Source organism: Macaca thibetana, chromosome X (genome assembly GCF_024542745.1).
Source record: "Macaca thibetana thibetana isolate TM-01 chromosome X, ASM2454274v1, whole genome shotgun sequence".
NCBI classification, from domain to species: domain Eukaryota; kingdom Metazoa; phylum Chordata; class Mammalia; order Primates; family Cercopithecidae; genus Macaca; species Macaca thibetana.
In genome coordinates this window covers 148,903,429-148,925,157 of record NC_065598.1, presented here as the reverse complement: position 1 = coordinate 148,925,157, position 21,729 = coordinate 148,903,429, and the positions used below count along the sequence as shown (strand labels likewise).

General features: G+C 48.6%; 2 protein-coding genes across 3 annotated transcripts in view; one reads left to right on the top strand and one right to left on the bottom strand.

The window, feature by feature from the left end:
* LOC126945506 (emerin-like) overlaps positions 1-21,729 on the bottom strand; it is a 365,730-nt gene that overhangs the window by 121,014 nt on the left and 222,987 nt on the right. The window lies entirely within an intron of this gene.
* Positions 1-21,729, top strand: part of MECP2 (methyl-CpG binding protein 2) — a 208,665-nt gene that overhangs the window by 87,994 nt on the left and 98,942 nt on the right. The window lies entirely within an intron of this gene.

Below are 21,729 nucleotides of genomic sequence, written 5' to 3'. Positions count from 1 at the left end.
ATCAGCCCGGGCCTCTTCACCTTAAAAGCTCCCAAACCCTACACTACCTGATCTCTTAATTGGGCCTGGGACTTAGACCTCCTCCTCCCACCTCTTGCTCCCCTGCTCCTGAGGCGAGCCCGCAAGGGCGGCTCAGAGGGATTTGCTGGGAACCAAACTCAGACGCCCCACCCATCCCCGCCAGGCAGGTGGAGGTGACTGTGGGAGCCTCTGTGGCCCTCTCTGTGTTTATGTGTCCTCTGTTCCCTTCTACTCTCTTGTGCCCGCCTTTGGGGCAGGTGGACTCAAGGGTCAGGTTTTGCAGACTGGGGGGTGGGTGGTGAAGCTGCCCAGAGCCTGAATCCTCCTTTCTCATGTGGTTCTCTTGAAAGCCCAGGGAGACTTTTTAGGGTCGAGGCCTGGAACCAGATCCTCCTTGCGAAGCTGGCCGTCTCCGTGGGCCCAAACGGGCGAGATTTGTGCCAGTGGGGGCTCCTCCTCCAGGGTGGGGGGAGGGTGCAGGCTGACTGCGCGCATCCTGCTCTTGGCTTCCCTCCTCCCCCTTTCCCCCCATGAGCTGCAGGTCCTTCAGCCGTCAGGGTGCTCATGCAGTGCCCCCATCAGCCCAGGGCAGCACCTGCTCAGGTCTCCCTTGCCCTGAGTTCACAGGCTTGCCTTTGGCTTTACCAACCACAGGCCCCCTGTTGACAGAGTATTCAGACAGGCCGTGTCTGCTGTCCCTCTGTCACCATGCTTGGCAGGGGCACAGATGACCTGTTAGTGCCCAACTCCGTAGCCTTGCCTCAGTTTCCTACCAAGGGGCCCTGTCCTCTCCACAGCCCTCCCATCCCAGCGCTCCCCACCGGGAGCACATCCCCTTTCACAGCTTACACCAGCTCCCGGCTCAGCCCCGAAATCCAGCTCCCTCCAGGTACCTCCTTTTGGGTTTATTCCTTAAGCTCAAGAAAGCCAAGATGTGAGCTTGTGGCCTCCTGTCCCTGTTCTTGGAGCCACGATTCTCCAGCATTCCTGGCTCATACTTACACTCCTGGCAGCATGGCCTCTGCTGCAGGCACAGGGGGGCCCTGGCTGCCAAGCTGAAGGCCAGGGCTGCATGGAGCCCTAGCCTGGCTACCCATAGCAAGAATGGCTTTTAACATCTGTCACTGCCTGCCACGTGCTAGGTGCCAAGCTAGGGGCCCCATGTGGAAGAGAAGACGAGTCCTGACCACAGACTTGCCAGGGTCCATTCACAGCCTAGAAAGGTGGGCTCGATGCCCAGCGGCACTGGTGAGCTTTTTCTCTGACTCTGTCACTTCTACGCCTGTGTACCCAAGATACTTGAAAATGTGTATCCACACAAAAACCCATACACGAATACAAACAGAGCACTGTTCCCAACAGGCCACATGGTAGAAGCAACCTGGAAGTCCAGGAGCAGATGAGTCGGTAATCAAAAAGTGGCCTGTCCGTACAATGGAGTATCATTTGGCCATAACAGGGAATGAAGGGCTGACCTACGCTACAACGTGCACAGACCTGAAAAACAGCACACTCGGTGAGTGAAGCCAGACACAAAAGGCCACAGAGCGCATGGCTCCATCTCTGTGAAATGCTTAGATAGGCCAATCCAGAGACACAGAAAGCAGAGGAATGGGTGTCAGGACAGCGGAGGGAGGGAAATGGAGGATCACTTCTTAATGGGTACAGGGAATGCTTTATGGGTGATAAAAATGTTCTAAAATTGGATTGTGATGGTGCGGCCACTGTGGAAACCACTGTGGGAGGAGTTTGGTAGCTCCTGCAAAAGTTAAACCTAGAATTCCCATAGGGCCCAGCAACCGCACTGCTGGGTATAGGCCCAGAGGAATGGAAAGCAGGGTCTGGAAGGGCCTCCCAAAGAGCTGGGATTACAGGAATGATTCACAACAGCTGAAACATGGAAGCAACCTGTGTCCATCAACAGACAATTGGGCTGGACATGGTGGCTTATGCCTGTAATCCCAGTTCTTTGGGAGGCCAAGGTGAGAGGATGACTTGAGCCCAGGAGTTTGAGACTAGCCTGGGCCACATAGTGAGACTCTGTCTCTACAAAAAATACAAAAATTAGCAGGGCACAGTGGCAGGCGCCTGTAGTCACAGCTACTTGGGAGGTGGAGAGGTGGGAGGACTGCTTGAGCCTGGGAGGTTGAGGCTGCGGTGAGCTGTGATGGCGCCAGGGCACTCCAGCCTGAGTGACAGAGCAAGACTCTGTCTCAAAGCAAACAAAGAAACAAACATCAATGGATGATTAGATAAACAAATTGTGGTCTATACAGACAATGGAATATGATTCACCCTTAAAAAGAAATGAAATTTGACACATGCTCAAACATGGATGACTGTTGAGGACATTGCTCAGTGAAATGAGCCAGTCACAGGAGGGCAAATACTGTAAAATTACCACTTATACGAGGGGCCTAGAGTGGTCAACTCCATAGAGATGGACGGTGGAAGGGGGGGTGCCAGGGGCTGGGGGGTGGGGAGCTGGTATTGAACGGGGCCAGAGCTTCAGTTTGGGAAGATGAACGAGTTCTGTGGCTGGATGGTGGTGATGGCTGCACAGCACCGTGAACAGACCAAAACCACCAAGTGCCTTTCCTCCTCTTATTTGTTTTCAGGGCCCAACTGCTAAAGAGATCCCCCTGCAGAGAGACCTCCCTGATGCCTTGGCCTCGGGTCCCTGCTCTGAAGTCCCCTCTTGGACTGCATCCTGCCTCTGTGGCGGTGCTTCAGCTGGGACCCCTTGACTTTCTACTCTGGCTGCCAGCAGCATGGTGTGTGCCCCCACTCCTTGGCAAGATGGAATGGTCATTGTCCCTGTTCTGTGGATGAGATGCCTGAGGTGTGTTCAAGGCATAGACCTCACAATGCCACTTGCTGAAACAGTGTCAAGTCTCTAGAACTCAATCCCAAGGGACTTCCAAGGGTCCCTCTTCCCAGGTCCAAGAGAGCTTGGTCTGCCTGTCCCCACCAGAGTCAGAGAATCCAAGGATACAAGAATGTGAGACCTAGAAGTGGGCCTCCTCTGAGATCACCTGCCCCACCAGGTCCCTTCTGAGCATGGGACGGCTGACCAGCCTTGTCCCAGCACCGCCATGAGCTGGCCGAGTGGCCTTGGACAGGGCGACTTCTCCCTCTTGGCCCAGATTCCCCTTCTGTCTAGAGGGAGATAAGCAACTCTGAGGTTTCCCTGGGCATTCAAGGCCACCATGTTGTTTGGAAGCCCTTTGAGAACACGAAGTGCCCTGTGAAGTGGGGGTCCGGCAGAGGAGGAGCAGGGTGTCTGGGGGAAGCCCCTAGCCTCGCCTGAGCCCCGGAGCTGGCCCTCTGCTTGCCCTGCCTGCCCTTGTCCAGGATTACGCTAATGACCCAGCTCAGCGCAATCCCACCAATGCCCTGGGCCACACGTGTGCCAGCCCCCACATCCCAGGAAGGAGAGTGGAGGTGGCAGAGGTGGGAGGAGGCCTGAAAAGGTGGTAGGTTCTGCACCTTCACTGGCTCTGCTAATTGATGATTAGGGCTAACAGAAGATCAAGTCCCATTTTAGCCTAAAGCAGATTACTGTCCTGGAAAGTCACCCAGCACCTGTGGGGGCATGTTTGTCCCCAGGCCGGGTGAAAACTCATTTGTGGTCCCACACTCTTGCAGAAGGGTGGGTGAAAGTGGAGGGAGTGCTAGAGAAAGATGTGAAGAAAGAGGGGGTGAGGGGGTAAGATGGGGGAGAGGAGCGGGAGCAGCGGCGACCCAAGAAAGCCCCAAGGAAGGGTGGCCCCTGGTGAAAGGCCAGAGGGATCCAAGCCAGGCCAGGCCCCACTGTCAGCGCCCTCTGCTCTGCCCGGAGTCTCCCATCCTCGCTGCCAGCTGGGGCCCTGGCCACGGTGGAAGATTAAATGTCGGACTTGTCTCTAATGCGACTACTCCTAAATGACTCCACGCGGGAGAGCCGATTAGGAGTTATGGGGGCTGCTGTCATCTTGACTCAGGGGCTTTGTCACTAATAGCCGATGGCTGCTACAGCTACAGGACAAGGAACCATTTGGTCATTTGCCTTTGACATTTTAAAAAATCTTGGTAAAATATACATAATGCAAAGTGTACCATCGCTACCATGTGTAAGTGTACAGTCCAGTCACCACCATCTGTCTCCAAACTCTTTTCACTTCATGAAACGGAAGCTCTGTCCCCATGAAACACCCGTGCCCTTTCCCGACCCCTCAGCCCCTGGCACCCGCCCTTCTATTCCTATGCATTTGGGAGCTCAGAGTGCAATCCTACAGGTGCGTGGCCTTCTGTGCCTGGCCTGGGTCACTTATCCGTTGCCTGTGTGTATTTGGAATGGATTTCCAACCACTGGATTTTCATTTTTATGTGGCTAAATATCACTTGTTTCCTTTTTGACTTCTGGCCTTCCTACCTCGTTTGAAGAGGTCTGTAAACACACACCATACTCCGACCTCTTCCTCAGCCGCCGGGCTCTCCGAACTTGCCAAGGCCCCCTGCTCAGTATAGTCTTGATATTCTCAGCTCAGCCTCATAATCTCACGCTGGCTGCTGCAGGCTTCCTAAGTCCCTGTCCATCCAGCCGCTCTAAGTCAAGAGTGTGGATGTGGCACGTCCACCCTCTGTGTCCTTGAGCGTGGTGGTCACTGTGTCCTCATCAGGAAGATGGGGATAACATTTACTTGCTGTAAGGCTTAAATAAGATCATCCGTTTAAAGAGTCTTAGCTCAGTCTTTGGTACAGAAAACTCAGCCAATTATTCATTCAGCAGATACTTATTAGGTACTTTTTGTGGGCCAAGCACTGTTCTAGGTCCCAGGATGCATTTGCGAACAGATGGAGATCCCATGCTCTGACAGCTACAGCTGCCTTTCTAGTTGGGGGAGATGAGTAGGATGGAGAACAGAAAAAGGAAGACAGGAGGGTGCAGGTGCCAGGGTGGGAAGGCAGTAGATGCCCACTTTCGAAGGGCACCAGGGTGAGGCCCTCTGAGAAGGGGACATGTGAGGAAAGACTCGAGGGAGGGAGGGCAGGAGGGAGCCATCCAGAGATCCAGGAGGGCATCCCAGGAGAGGGGCAGCAAGTGCAAAGGCCCTGGGGCAAGAGCATGGCCGGCCTGCTCCGGGACCAGCAAGGAGATCAGGATGGCTGGAGTGAGAGTGGGGTTGGTGAGGAGGAGGAGGAAAGGCTACATGGCAGGGCCCTTCTCACTCTGAATGGAATAGGGAGCTTTGTCGGATTTTGAAAAAAAAGTGACGCAATCTGAAGTTGATTCAGACAGACTCCTCTGGCAGCTGTCTGCGAGCTGTGGGGGCCAAGGCAGAAGCAGGGAGACCAGGTCAGGAAGGCCACAGTGGGGTGGTGAGAGGTAGCAGACTCTGGAGAGCTTTTGTAAGTGGAGCCAATAGGATTTCCTGGTGGCTTAGGTGGAAGCAGTGAGAGGACGGGAGGAGCTGCCCTCAGCTGAGAAGTCGAGGTTGTGGGCATCAGGCATCCATAAATAACGAACATGGGGACAGGCAAGGGGCCCTCGCCTCACAGCCATTGACATTCTTCACAGATCCCGACTAATGTGAACATCTGGATGGAATGGACAAACTCTCAGGAAAACACAACTCACCCAAATGGACTCAAGAAGAAAGAGAGAATCAGAAGAGCTGAAGTTGCTGAACCTATCATTTCAAATCTGCTCACAAAGAAGGGTCCTTGCTCCATTTCTGACCTTTGCCCAGGTTGACGTTGATTCTGAGCCTGTTGTGTCTTTCTTTCTTTGTTTCTGACATGTCTTTTTTTTTTTTTCTTTTTTTTTGAGGTGGAGTCTCACTCTGTTGCCCAGGCTGGAGTGCAGTGGCACGATCTTTGCTCACTACAACCTCTGCCTCCTGGGTTCAAGCAATCCTCCTTAGCCTCAGCGTCCTCAGTAGCTGGGACTACAGGCATGCACCACTATGCCCGGCTAATTTTTTCTTTTGTATTTTTAGTAGAGACAGGGTTTCACCATCATGACCAGGCTGGTCTCGAATTTCTGACCTCAGGTGATCCACCTGCCTTGGCCTCCCAAGGTGCTGGAATTATAGGCGTGAGCCACCACGCCTGGCCATTGCCTTGTATTTTTAAATTGATTTTTCTTCTTTGACTTGAAAAAAGTCTTATTTCCAAATCTGATCCACATTTACAATCTAGTCCAGAGAATTTCCACTGTAATTAAACTATTTAGTGTTTAGTGATAAAGAGCCTTCAAAAAGATACATCCCCCAAAGCCTGCCATAAAAAACAAATACTCTCTGATTCCATTTATATGAGGCTCCTACAGCAGTGAAATTCAATGAATAGAAAATCAAAAAGTATGAGCTAAACTCCAAGCAGGCCCACCAAGTATTTGCTTGGCTTTGAGCCAGTGCCAGTCATGTCTTCTCAACCAAATGGAGTTTTTTGTCCTTGCCCACCAGAGGCCCAGATGGACTCTCAGCTGGGAGCAGGTGGGTAGGAGGGGGACTCGCCTTGAACCTCCCATTGAGAGCCTGCCTGCTGGGTCTGCGCTCCCCTCCCCGTGGCAGGCTTCTCTTTTCACTGGTTGCTCATATTGTAGGACAAAAAAAATAAGGAATTTGTGGCTGGGTCCAGTGGTTCACGACTGTAATCCCAGCACTTTGGGAGGCTAAAGTGAGAGGATCGATTGAGCCCAGGTGTTGGAGACCAGCCTGGGTAATATAGTGAGACCCCATCTCTACTAACAAAATTTTAAAATTAGCTGGGCGTGGTGGTGCACACCTGTAGTCACAGCTACTCAGGAGGCTGAGGTGGGAGGATTGCTGGAGGCCAGGATGTGGAGGCTGCAGTGAGCCATGATCCTCCAGCCTGGGCCATACAGCAAGACCCTGTCTCGAAAAGAAAAGAAAAAGAAAAAAAGAAAAGAAAAGAAAGAAATTCAAATTCACTTCATGGTCCTGATCTTCAGTGTAAGCGGAAGGAGAGAGACATAATGGTCCATGTTAATTGAAAACTGCATGCCTAAATTTCTTTATTAAACGCATGTTTCCTAGCACTGTCAAAAAAAAAAAAAAAAAAAAAAAAAGACGAATCCGGAGCAAGGCTGCGGCTTCGGAAACGGCTGGGCAAACGGCCCGTGGGACCGGGAGACCCAGAACAACTCCCAGCAGGAAGGAGCTGAACGCCTTTGCGAAGCCCCTGCCTCGGGTCCTGTGCAACGCTTTTCCCGGTGAGCGGCGGCGGCGGCAGCTGGGTCCTCTTGCTCTGTGGGTCGCTTTGCTTTGTCCCAGTGCCTGCCGCACGTAGGCCTTTGTGGATTCTGGTTCTCACTGCTGACAGGTGGGCGCCTTCTATCTGCCTTAGCCCAGGGACTCCCCCGGGAACGCGGGAAGGCCCGGGGCTTGGCCTCCTGTTCGGCTCCCGGGCGCCCTCTTCTGGCGCCGCCGCACAGTTCGTGCGTTAGGAAGTTCTTCTGGGGCTCGCATCTGCCGCCATGCGATCCTGCGCTGGCCTGGGCCATGTCCTGAAAGGGTGGATCCTGGTCAGGACCGCTGAGGCCCTTTGTAGTCCCCTCCCTGCTTTGTCACATCCTAGCGCTTTCTGATGTCATAGGTTCTGGTTTTCTCCAGTATATCAAGGAGGGGGTTTCATTCATTCTTCTTGTATTTGGACTTCTTTTAGGAGAAGTGGGGGAATTCGGGTTTTCACTGCCTTCCTACTCCTGCCTGAACCCAGAAATCTTATTAGCCGTTTTTCTTAAAAGCTTTTTTTAAAATAGTGGTAAAATACCCATAACATACAACTTACCATCTTAACCATTTTTAAGTATACAGTTCGGTGGCATTAGTGCATTCACATTGTCTTCAGTATCATTTTTGTGTTAAGATCATTAATTCAGGCCGGGCGCGGTGGCTCAAGCCTGTAATCCCAGCACTTTGGGAGGCCGAGACGGGCGGATCACGAGGTCAGGAGATCGAGACCATCCTGGCTAACACGGTGAAACCCCGTCTCTACTAAAAAATACAAAAAACTAGCCGGGCGAGGTGGCGGGCGCCTGTAGTCCCAGCTACTCGGGAGGCTGAGGCAGGAGAATGGTCTAAACCCGGGAGGCGGAGCTTGCAGTGAGCTGAGATCCGGCCACTGCACCCCAGCCTGGGCGACAGAGCAAGACTCTGTCTCAAAAAAAAAAAAAAAAAAAAAAGATCATTAATTCAATGTGTGATCCAGCCAAGTGTTTATTTTTTTAATTTTAACTCTTACAGACAGTGGAAATCAGACAAAAGCTTGATTTATACCATACATATGCAATTAAAATATCAAGATTTAGACATACAATGACATGATTCCCTTTAACTGTCTTTCATTGCTAGGGAAGAAATTTCTAACAGAACCTTAGTGCAAACCCATTTAAACAGCACTATTTCCTGTCATTCAGGGACCCAGGTGTTTTTCTTGCGCCCATTTCCTGTATATTTCCTTTATCTGTTATTGTGTGTATTCCATTGATCTGTCTCACATTTTGTACACGACGCAACAAGAGATATTATTTGCTTCCATTGTTCTAAAAAGGTTTTTACTGCCTTTGAACAGAAAACTTGTCCCCACTCTGACTGCAGCCCCTGTGCATCTGGGTAAGGCTGTGACCCTCCAGGTCATCAGGGTAAGCTCTAGCACATTCTCTCCCCTCTCAAGTTCCATCCTTGTTCTGCAAGGCTGGGTTTCTTAGAGTCTTGGATCTGATGAGTTGAGCTTTGTATTTACAAGTGACATTTCTGGTGATATTGTACTTACAAACTTGATATATCCAATGATAGCATGGGAGGCAAGAGGACCAACCTGGATTCACTGATACAAATAACCACTTTGTTCTGAAGCTGAGCAGCCGTGGGCAGTGGCGTGGCACAGACTTCAGACATTGGTCACATTCCCTGCCCAGTCATAAGCTCACCTGAGGTTGGTCATCGACGTAATCATTTAAACAAATAAAAGTCAAGTTGAATATGTTCTCAACCCAAACTCCTCTATCAAAGATAGCTATGGTTTTCTAAAGCATAACCTGTTTGCTACACAAGCATTTTCTTTTTTTTTTTTCTTTCTTTTTTTTTTTTTTTTTTTGAGACAGAGCCTCACTCTGTCCCCCTGGCTGGAGTGCAGTGGTGTGATCTCGGCTTACTGCAACCTCCACCTCCTGGGTTCAAGCAATGTTCATGCCTCAGTCTCCCAAGTAGCTGGACTACAGGCAAGCACCACCATGCCCGGCTAATTTTTGTATTTTTAGTAGAGACGGGGTTTCACCACCTTGGCCAGGCTCATCTCGAACTCCTGACCTCAAGTGATCCGCTCACCTCAGCCTCCCAAAGTGCTGGGATTACAGGTGTGAGCCACCTCGCCCAGCCTATACAAGCATTTTCTACATTGTGATACTATCTCTTGCCACGGAGGCATATAGGATCTAATGTGGTCCTCGATGTCTGAGCTGCAGCATCCAGCCTGCACAGACCTAACCTGTTAAATGGAGAAATAGAGAAAGGGCAAGAGGACAATACGTCATTGTATGACTATTAGAAATAGTACACTAAGGATGATGCCAAAAAATATTCCAAGACAGATAGAGAACAAGAACCGGCTCTCCCTCATCAATTTCCCTTCTTCCCTTCAAATCCTTTGTAATTATTACTTATTCTGCTGGGGGAATAAGTAGGGGCCAGCAGTCTTCCTCCACAAGTCGAGTCCGCCAGGCCTTTCAGGTTGCGACCTGCTCCCCAGAGCTTACCATAGTCTCTCCATTTGGTCTGGATCTCAAGTGTAGAGCCGCCCAACAAGCCACCCCCAAATTTAGTGGCATAAAATAACAATTGACGAGTTCTTATGAGTTTATGTATTGACTGACCTGTAAGGCATGGTTCTTCTGCTCCATCTCGTGTTGGTTGGGGTCACTCATGTGACTTCATCCAGCAGGGAGCTTAGCCAAGGCTTGAACATCCAAGATGGCCTCCATCCCATGTCTGGCAGTTGGTGCTGGCTGTTAGCTGGCTTGTATTACTCTCCTCCACATGGCGTCTCATCCTGCAGGACCTCTCTCTCCATGCGGCCTCTCAGGCAGGATAGCCCAGACTTCTGTCTACAGTGCTGGCTTCCAAGAGGGCAACGGCAGAAACTGCAAAGCCTGTTATGGCCTAAGCCTGGAAGTCACCTAATGTTCCGTCTGCCACATCCTAGTAGTCCAAACAAGTCACAAGGCCAGCTCTGATTCCAGAGAAGGGGAAAAAGCCTCTGCCTCTTGTTGGGCAGAGTGCCAAGTAATGCTGTAGAAGGACATGCAGAGTGGGAGCCATGGGAGCAGCCACCTTTGGAAACAATCTACCTCATGAAGTGAAAGGTGTTCCGTCCATTCCCACGTTTAAGAGAAAACCCTATGCTGGGCACTGTGGCTCATGCCTGTAATCACAGCACTTTGGGAAGCCGAGGTGGGTGGATCACCTGAGGTCAAGTGTTCGAGACCAGTCTGGCCAACATGGTGAAACCCCGTTTCTACTAAAAATACAAAAATTAGCCAGGTGTGGTGGTGGGCGCCTGTAATCCCAGCTACTCTGGAGGATGAGACAGGAGAATTGCTTCAACCCAGGAGGTAGAGGTTGCAGTGAGCTGAGATGGTGCCATTGCACTCCAGCCTGGGCGACAAAAGCGAGACCCTGTCCCCCCACAAAAAGAAAAAAAAAGAGAGAAAACCCAAGGAACAGGAAGAAGTTGGCACATCCTTGGCACTGGGATCTCTGATGGGGAAAGTGGGGGTCTATGATGGTGGCACTACCATTTTCCAAGTATTGGTGTCCACAGTGTCACTACTTGATAAACCTTGGTGTTGATGCATTCTAGCCACTGCATTCACACCAAGGTACAGCTTGGCTGTACACCATGACCTTGTCCTGCTAGGCCACTTGTTTCTAGCTATCTTGGGTCTGAAAATCTCCATTTTGTGAGTCACTAAAACTATTAATGGACAAAGAGATTTTAAAGCTCACAGTACAATCTTTCAGAAGGTAAAAAGTCATCATGCTGAGAGCACTTGTGTTAGCTCTTGCATAAAAAATAAACATTTAAAATTCATCCTAAGAAGTTATGAATTACCAAAATATATTGTGTTTTTGTTGTTGTTTGAGACAGAGTCTCACTCTGTTGCCCAGGGTGGAGTGCAGTGGCGCAATCTCCAATCACTGCAGCCTCTGCCTTCTGGTCTCAGGCGACCCACGTCAGCCTCCCAAGTAGCTGGGACTACAGATGTATGCCACCATACATGGCTAATTTTTTGTGTATTTTTTTGTAGAGATGGGGGTTTCGCCATGTTGGCCAGGCCGGTCTCGAACTCCTGGGCTCAAATGATACTCCTGCCTTGGCCTCCCAAAGTGCTGGGGTTATAGTTGTGAACCACCATGCCTGGCCAATATTGTAGTTAGTGCATTTACTTAGTGACATTTAGTGCATTTACTAATGCACGTTGTGCCACCATCACCACTATGTACTTTCAGAATATTTCATCATCCCATACAGAAACCCCGTATCCATTACATGGCCACTCCCCATGCCCTAATCCCTCAGCCCCTGACAACCCCTAATCTGCTGTCTGTATCTATGAATTCTTCTATTCTGGATATTTCACATAAAGTGAATCATCTGATATGTGACTTTTTGTGTGTGGCTTCTTTCACTGAGCATAATGTTTTTGAGATCGATCTCAGTTTTAGCATGTATCAGGACTTCATTCCTTTTTACTGAAACACATTGAAATTAGTGACATTTTTGTACATTTACAGGATACTTTTTTTTTTTTCCGAGACAGGATCTTGTTCTGTGACCCAGGCTGCAGTAGTAGCACGATCACAACTCACTGCAGTCTCGACCTCCTGGGCTCAAGTGATCCTCCTGCCTCAGCCTTTTGAGGTACCTGGGACTACAGTAGCCACACACCACCATGCCCAGCTAATTTTTGTATTTTTTTCTGCAGAGAAAGGGTCTCGTTATATAGCCCAGGCTGGTCTCCAACTCCTAGCTTCAAGTGACTCTCCTGCCTTGGCCTCCCAAAGCACTGGGATTACAGGTGTGAACCACTGCTCCCAGCCTGCAGGGTAGATTTTATAATCCAATTGAGTCACTTTTCATAACTACAAGCCTCATTCTTCTTGGCATCGGCCTTTATTCGTGTGCACCATACAGTGGGTTACCCAAGCCAGGCAAAGGGGCAAACCTGGATGGTCCCAAGCAGCCGGCTACCAAACACGGTGGTCCGAAGCCCATTGTCAGTGTTGTTATTAATTTGAGGACTGATCTGGGTCAGTTGCTTAAGAGAGGAGCACAGCTGCCCTAGAACAAGAAAGGCCCATGGCCTCGGCAGTGTAACCAGAGTCCCAATATTTGATAACAACACACGGGAGAAAGTAACGTGAGAAGCTGTGGGAATTTTAGCTCTTCCACAAGGGAAGAGCCTTTGCTGTCTGTTCTGTTTGATTGCTTATTCTCTTACAATTGGCTGCAGTTATGAAATAACCATGCCAAGGGGCAGCATGAAAGCACCTCTGTTAACAGATTTGCAGTGCTGTGAGCTCCCAGTAGGGTGAGAAAAAAAACCTCTGGCTCTAGATAGGATACTTGAGGTTGAAAATATATTGATTACTTAAAGACTCTTTTCTCCCTTGCGCCCAGGCCTCTGCACTCCATTATACAGAAACTTTTAAAAACATTCATGGATGTAATACACCTCTATGTATGTCTATGTAAACATACACTTACATGCAGTCACATTAAAAGATGTTCAGGGCCAGGCGTGGTGGCTCATGCCTATAATCCCAGCACTTTGGGAGGCTGAGGCGGGCAGATCACCTGAGGTCAGAAGTTCAAGGCCAGCCTGGTCAACATGGTGAAACCCCATCTCTACTAAAAATACAGAAATTAGCCAGGCATGGTGGTGCATGCCTGTAATCCCAGCTACTCGGGAGGCTGAAGCAGAAGAATTGCTTGAACCTGGGAGACGGAGGTTGCAGGGAGCCAAGATCGCACCGCTGCACTCCAGCCTGGGCAACAGAGTGAGACTCCATCACACACACACACACACACACACACACACACACACACAGAGACAGACACACACACACACAGAGATGTTCAGGTAGTGGTATTATTTATTGCTTTAAGAGTTTACGTTTTATAGCAAAAATTTAAAAATCAGGCATAGGTTGGGCGCAGTGGCTCATGCCTGTAATCCCAGCACTTTGGGAGGCCAAGGTGGAAGGATTGCTTGGAGGCCAGGTGTTCAAGACTAGCCCGGGCAACACAGCAAGGCCCCATCTCTACAAAAAGTAAAAATACAAAAATTAGCCAGGCGTAGTGGCACCCGCATGTGATCCCAGCTGCTTGGGAGGCTGAGATGGGAGGATCACTTGAGCTCAGGAGTTTGAGGCCACAGTGAGCTAGGATTGCACCAGTACACTCCAGCCTGGGTGACAGAGTGAGACTCTGTCTCTAAAAAAATAAATAAGTAAGTAAAAATCCAGGCATAGCACAAAATAATGTTTAGACTACAGTGATTTTCTGATTTATGAGTGTTGTGTGGCACCGTTGTGTTTATGCATAGACTAGAATACACATATGTCAGAAATAACTGTGTGCATTTGCATTTTGTCTTCATGAATTTTCATTCCTTTGGAGATTATCCAGGTAAACATACTTGCTAATTACCTCAATTTATTGTCCACTCCAGGTCTCAAAGTCAGTAGATGAGGGAGTCTTAGAAATTGTAGTAGAATGGCCGGGCGTGGTGGCTCACACCTGTAATCCCAGCACTTTGGGACCCCGAGGTGGACGGATCATGAGGTCAGGAGTTCGAGACCAGCCTGGCCAACATGGTGAAACCCCGTCTCTACTAAAAATACAAAAATTATCTGGGCGTGGTGGCGAATGCCTGTAATCTCACCTACTCAGCAGGCTGAGGCAGGAGAATCGCTTGAACCTGGGAGGCGGAGGTTGCAGTGGAGCAAGATTGTGCCACTGCACTGCAGCCTGGCAACAAAGCGAGACTCTGTCTTAAAAAAAAAAAAAAAGAAAAGAAAAGAAAACAAAAAGAAAGAAATTATAGTAGGGTGACATTGAAGCACAATATGATCACACTTGATGAATAAAATTTGACAAATATGACACTAAAATTTATTCCGTTTACAAGGTGGAGTAACTTTGTAGGGCTACAAAATTACTGCTATTGTTGGAAGTTTAAAAGGTTGATTTAAAAAATACAGATATTCATTATTATAACTCAGTTTAGCTCAGCTCATGTTTACATTTACAAAACCTTAGATATTTAGTGTAAGAAATGCTGACGTACGTGATCTGCAAGGTAAGTATTACGGGTTTAGAAAGGTCAACATAATACAATTTCTCAAGAGAAAATCATAATGGATACATCTCAAATCTTGCAAAAAACTAAAGCGCAGTGTTCCTATTGTCACTTTTACATACCTCATACTGTGATAAAACTGGAGAGAAGACATTGAGCTATCTTTTAAATGAAGAATAAAACTATGTAATCTATTCAAAGATTTTTCTTATAAAGAAATATTGAGGAAATCTGGAGTTTTAGATTATTTTCTTGGCTTTATTTGTTTTTTCTCAACACATTGTAATCATGCATATTTATGGTGGCACAATTTGATGTCAATTCATATCATGTTGCACAATGATCCAATCACGGTAGTGTATCTATCACCTCATGCAAGTATCATTTCTTTACAGTGCGAACCTGCAAATACCTATCTTCTAGCTATTTTATTTTTTATTTTATTTCTTTGAGATGGAGACTTGCTCTGTTGCCCCCAGGCTGGAGTGCAGTGGTGCGATCTTGGCTCACCGCAACCTCCGTCTCCCAGGTTCAAGTGATTCTCCTGCCTCAGCCTCCCGAGTAGCTGGGACTACAGGCGTGCGCCACCACACCCGGCTAATTTTGTATTTTTAGTAGAGACGGGGTTTCACCATGTTTGCCAGGCTGGTCTTGAACTCCTGACCTCAGGTGATCTGCCCACCTCAGCCTCCCAAAGTGCTAGGATGACAAGCCTCTTCTAGCTATTTTAACGGTAATGTGCAATATCTTACTGTTAACCATCATCATCATCCCACTGTGCACAGAACACCAGAACTTATTCCTCCCATCTAATTGTTATTTTGTACTGTTGACAAACCTCTCCCCGTGCTCCCTTCCCCAGTCTGTTCTACTCTGTGCTTCTACAATATCAGCTTTTTTTGTTTTGTATACAGACAGGGTCTCACTCTGTCACTCAGGCTGGAGGGCAGTGGCATGATCCTAGCTCACTGCAGCCTTGAACTCCTGAGCTCAAATGATTCTCCCACCTCAGCCTCCTGAGTAGCTGGGACTACAGGTTCACACCACCATGCCCGGCTAATTAAAAAAAAAAAAAAAAATTTGTAGAGACAGGGTCTCGCTAGGTTACCCAGGCTGGTTTCAAACTCCAGGCCTCAAGGGATCTTCCTGCCTTGGCCTCCTAAAGCACTGGGATTACACTTGTGAGACACTGCACCTACCCTCACCTCTTTTAAAAAAAATTCCACATGTGAGATCACACAGTATTTGTCTTTCTGTGTCTGGCTTATTTCACTTAACATGATGTCTTCCAGGTTTATTCGTGTTGTCGCAAATGACAGGATTTCATTCTTTTTATGGTTGAATGGGATTCCGTTGTGTATAGATACTACATTTTCTTTATCCATTCATCCATTAATGGACACTTGGGTTAATTCCATACTTGGCTACTGTGAATAATGCTGCAATAAGCATGAGGGGGCAAATCTCCTTGACACACCATTTCATTTCCTGTGGATATATACCCAGCAATGTGATTGCTAGATCAGATGGTAGTTAGCTCTATTTTTGATTTGTTTTTTCTTTTCTTTTTTCTTTTCTTTTTTTTTTTTTTTTTTGAGACAGGGTCTCACTGTATCACCCAGGCTGGAGTGCAGTGGCACTGTCACGGCTCATGCAGCCTCAACCTTCTGGGCTCAAGCAATCTCCCACCTCAGCCTCCTGAGTAGTTGGGACTATATGTGTGCACCACCAAGCCTGGCTAAATTTTATTATGATTATTATTATTATTTTTTTGAGATGGAGTTTCACTCTTGTTGCCCAGGCTGGAGTGAAATGGCATGATCTCAGCCCACCGCAACCTCCGCCTCCCAGGTTCTAGCGATTATCCTGCCTCAGCCTCCCTAGTAATTGGGATTACAGGCATGTGCCACCACACTCGGCTAATTTTGTATTTTTGGTAGAGACGGGGTTTCTCCATGTTGATCAGGCTGGTCTCGAACTCCCAACTTAAGGTGATTCGCCCACCTTGGCCTCCCAAAGTGCTGAGATTACAGGCATGAGCCACCGCGCCCGGCCTTAATTTTTTTTTTAATGTTTTGTGGAGATCGAGTCTTGTTATGTTGCCCAGGCTACTCTCAAACTCCTGGGCTCGAGTGATCCTCCTGCCTGGCCTCCCAAAGTGCTGGGATCACAGGTGTGAGCCACCGTACCTGGCCGATTATAAATTTCTTGAGCCTCCTATTGTTTTCCACCCACACCAACTGTTCCCTTTTCTCCACATCCTCATCAACACTTGTTTTCTTTTGTCTTTTGAAAAATAGCTGTTCTAATTAGAGTAAAATGGTTATCTCACGGTGGTTTTAATGTGCATTTTCCTGATGATTAGTGATGTTGAACATTTTTTCATATATCTGTTGCCCATTTCTGTGCCTTCTTTTAAGAAATGTCTACTAAGGTCTTTTTCTTTTTTTTTTTTTTCTTTTTTTTGAGACAAAGTCTCATTCTTGTCGCCCAGGCTGGAGTGCAGTGATGCGATCTTGGTTCACTACAACCTTGGCCTCCTGGGTTCAAGCAATTCTCTTGCCTCAGCCTCCAGAGCAGCTGGGATTACAGGTGTTTGCCACCACGCCCGGCTGATGTTTGCATTTTTAGTAGAGATGGGGTTTCGCCATGTTGGTCAGGCTGGTCTTGAACTCCTGACTTCAGATGATCCTCCTGACTCGGCCTCCCAAAGTGCTGGGATTACAGGTGTGAACCACCTCGCCAGGCCCCATTTTGTTCTGTTTTGTTTTTGAGACAGGATCTCATTCCATCACCCAAGCCGGAGCACAGGGGTACAAACATGGCTTACTGCAGCCTCAAACTCTTGGGCTCAACTGATCCTCCCACTTCAGCCTCCCAAGTAGCTGGGACTTTACATGCCGTAGTTACAGTGTTATAGTGTTTTGTGTTTTTCTGTGTACTTACTATTACCACTTAATTTTATACCTTCAAGTGATTTCTTATTGCTCATTAACATCCTTTTCTTTTAGATTGAACTGCTCCCATTAGCATTTAGTGTAGGACAGGTTTGGGACTCATGAAATCCATCAGCTTTTGTTTGTCTGGGAAAGTCTTTATTTCTCTTTTGTGTTTGAATAATATTTTTGCCAGTTATACTATTCTAGGGTAAGCTTTTTTTCCTTCAGCACTTTAAATATGTCATGCCACTCTCTCCTGGCCTGTCAGATTTCCACTGGGAAGTCAGCTGCCTCCATTGCATGTTATTTGTTTCTTTTCTCTTGCTGCTTTTGGGATCCTTTCTCTATCCTTGACCTTTGGGATCTAAGATACACTGCAGCTGTATCTGCTTTAGGGGGCACCCCAAGCTCAGTAACCCTGTGGTTCTTGCAGGTGGCAAAGTCGGCCAGGCCAGTGTCCTCCCCTCCAGGGTGACGAGTTCCCCCTAGTCCTGGGCGGATCCAGAGATACCATTTGGGAGCCAGTGCCTGGAGTTGAGAGCCTTAGGAATCTAGTTGGTGCTCTATTCTACTGCAGCTGAACTGGCACCCAAGCTGTGAGACACAGGCCTTCCCACTCTTCCCTCCCTTTTCCACAGGCAGAGAACCCTCACCCCACAGCCACCACCGCCCCAGGCCCACGGGGAGTACTGCCAGGCTCGTGTTCACTTGAGGACCAAGGGCCCTCAGTCAGCTTGTGGTGGTGCTGCCAGGCCTGAGCCTCCCCCTTCAGGGCAGTGGGATCCCCTCTGGCCGTAGGGCAGGTCCAGAAATGCTGCCCAGGAGCCCAGGCCTGAAACTGGGGATCCCAGGAGCCCACTCGGTGCCCTACTCTGCCGTGGTCGAGCTGGTACCCAAGCTGCGAGACAAAGTCCCCTTTACTCTTCCCTCTCCTTTCCTCAAACAGAAGGGGCCTCTGCCTGTGGCCACCGCAGCTGGGAGTGTGCTGGGCCCGCACAGCTCTGAGTGTCAGCCGAGGCCTGCAGCAAGCACGGCCTGGGTATTGCTGCTGGTTCCTCAGCGTCCAAGAGCCCTTCAGTCAGCAGGTGATGAGTCCCGCTAGGACTGGGTCCTTCTCTTCAAGGAACAGGGTTCCCTTCTGGCCCAGGGTGTATCTAGAAACGTCGTCTAGGAGCTGGGGCCTGGAATGGAGGTCTCACAACTCTGCCCTGTCTTACTGTGGCTGAGCTGGTATCCAAGACACTAGACAATGTCTTCCCCACTTTTCCTTCTCCTCTCCTCAAGCAGGAGGAAGGAGGGGCTCCTGGAGCTTTGAGCGGCACTGCCTGGCCTTGGGGGAGGGAGGTGTAAACATGGCCTGAGCCACTCCGGCTGCTAGCTCACTAAGTCACTTGCGCCCCAAGTCCACTGGTACCGAGCCCAGTCCAGCATCAGGACTTGCCCAGGAATTGCTGTCCTTGTGGCCTAGATTGCCTTTCAAGTTTATTTCGGGCCTCTGAATACTTTAGGCCGCAGTGGTGAGATTTTGCTGGAACTCAGACTCCGTCCGCTGAAGATGGACGATTCCTCTCTGGCTAGGGCTGGTCTAAATCCTCCCTCCGTGGGTGACCGCTGACTTCTGCCCCTTGTTGCTTTCTGCTGGGACAGGGCAGCAGCGCTGAGTTCCGACGCAAAACCCCACAGTCACTGTGCCCTCCCTTCCTCAAGTGTACAGCTTCTCTCTCTGCACCATGAGGCTGCTGCGGGGCAGGGGCTAGGGGCGGGGGCGGGTGTTGGGGGGTGGGGGGGCTGATTCAACACTGTCCTTCCTACCCTTGTCAGGGCCTCTTTCGGTGATGTGAAGTTCAGCCAGGTCCTGTGATGGCTCACCTGATTTTTGGATCTTAAGAAAGTGCTTTTTTGTGTGGCTAGTTGTTCAATTTGGTGTTTCCGCAGTGGGGATGATCACTGGAGGCTTCTATTTGGCTGTGCTGTTCTGCCTCTCTATCTTCTATGTTGTTAAAGCCCTTTCAATATGAGTAAGTGTATTTAACACAGTAGAGATTCCTGAAGCTTCTTCATGACTGTTCAATTTGAGCCTGATAGCAATATGCATTTCCTTGTTTCTTATCCTGTGACTGAGCAAGCAGGACATTGTAACAGTGGAGGAAAAAATCCCCAGTTTTCCATGTTCTCTCATTCAAAAATTTTTTGAGAGAAAGAGTAAAGCAGGACGACCATTTAGATTTTTACTAGTAGCCCGGTTTAATATGATTGGTTTTATATGGTTATTTATAAATGTTTTAATTTAACTTGTTAAAGTGTAATATCCCGAAATTCTATGATTTATTTTTCTCTTTTCCCATTTCAATATTTATTTGTTTATTTTGAGAAAGAGTCTCGCTCTGTCGCCCAGGCTGGAGTTCAGTGGCACCATCGCGGCTCACTGCAACCTTCGCCTCCCAGGTTCAAGCGATTCTCTTGCCTCAGCCTCCTGAGTAGCTGGGTCTACAGATGCACCCCACCACGCCCAGCTAATTTTTGTATCTTTGATAGAGACCCGGTTTTGCCACATTGGCCAGGCTAGCCTCGAACTCCCAACCTCAGATGATCCACCTGCCTCGGCCTCCCAAAGTGCTGGGGTTACAGGCGTGAGGTACCATGCCCTGCCCCATTTCAGTATTTAAAAACTACTTTTGTGCACAGAAAAGAAATAACATGATTTGTTCCACACAACTTCAACTTTGTAATTTAATTAAAATTTCTAAACAGGTTACCATGTATATAGGAGGGAAAACCCACATTGTATAGAGACCAAAATTTATATAATTTAGGGTTCCTCTTCAAGAATACTAAATCACTTGCAAATGTGTCCATTTATTTAGAAAAAGATAAGAAATCACAACAAATTACAAATTTTAAAAAGCTGACAAATACAACAAAAGGCAGCAAAATACAATTTTTTTGTTCCTATTATTATACGTTGTACTGAAGCTACCTGTGTTATCTTTTTTCCCCACATTTTGGCTGCATAGTGTTCGATCGCATCTTCATCTGACAATGCTATTGTGACATAATTCTCGCTAGAGAGAACAGAAAGATAAAGCCGTCTCCTTCCACTCTGCTTGACTGAATGTTTTCTGATTGCTATCGCAGTCTCCGTTTGTTTCCTTATCAGTAAAGCTGCACCAGAAACTTCCTCTGTCATTTCCGCTCAGAGGCGCTCCCTGCCCCAGGACTAGCTCTTTGGGTGTGGCCTGTGGTGTGGCCTGTGGTGTGGCCCATCGGTCCGCCCAGGGGTCACTCGCCCTCTGTGTGGCCCTCTGTGTGTCCAGTTGCTGAGCTGCTGTTCCTGCAGCAGCTGTCCTACCCTGGCCAGGCCCTTACTGTCCCTGGTTCTCTCCATCCCAGGACCATCCTAATAACCGTTTTATCTTTTTTCTTTTCTTTCTTTCTTTTTTTTTTTTTTTTTGAAACAGAGCCTCTCTCTGTCACCCAGGCTGGAGTGCAGTGGCGTGATCTCAGCTCACTGCAACCTCCACTTCCCAGGTTCAAGCAATTGTCTTGCCTCAGCCTCCTCAGCCTCCCAAGTAGCTGGGATTACAGGTGCCCACCACTACGCCCAGCTAATTTTTGTATTTTTAGTAGAGAAGCAGTTTCACCATGTTGGCCGGGCTCATCTAGAACTCCCGACCTTAAGTGATCCATCCACCATGGCCTCCCAAAGTGCTGGGATAACAGGCGTGAGCCACCGCGCCCGGCCCATCCTAATGACCTTGAAGCCTGATTGTAGCCTCCCCTCTCCCACCTGTCCTCATCCGTGCAGGGAGTGGAGCAGTGCCTCACGGGGTTCCTCTTCCTGGAAGTCAAAGAAAAGTCAAGCTTTGGACGAGGTCCGCCAGCGCCTGTGCTACCACTGACCAGGGTGTGACGGTGGCCTGGGCCTCTAGTGCCCAACTGGGGTAGCTGCCCGGTCCCCAACTGTGTGGAGAATTTCTCACTGTGGAGAAACTCTAACTTTGAGAGTTTCTCTTAAAAGGCCAGTACTTTTATAGTACCCGAAGTATGGCCTTACATTTTAAAATGTTTTTCTCTGGTGAGTCTTTGAAGTCAATCAATCAGAATAGTTGTTCCATCAGGTGAGAGAGCCTCAGCATCTTCATTCGTTCATTTCCTTTGCAAATGGGCAAAAGTATCCTTCGGGGGAAACTCCTCCCCTTTACTCTTGTTCTAGCTGTACAGAAAAAAAGCCACCATCACCCAGGAGCACCGTCTTTTTTGTTTTAATTAGAAAAAAAATTTAAGGACAAGGTCTTGCTCTGTCACCCAGGCTGGAGTGTAGTGGCATGATTGTAGCTGACTCCAACCTCGGACTCCTGGGCTCAAGTGATCCTCCCACTTCAGCCTCCCAAAGGGTTG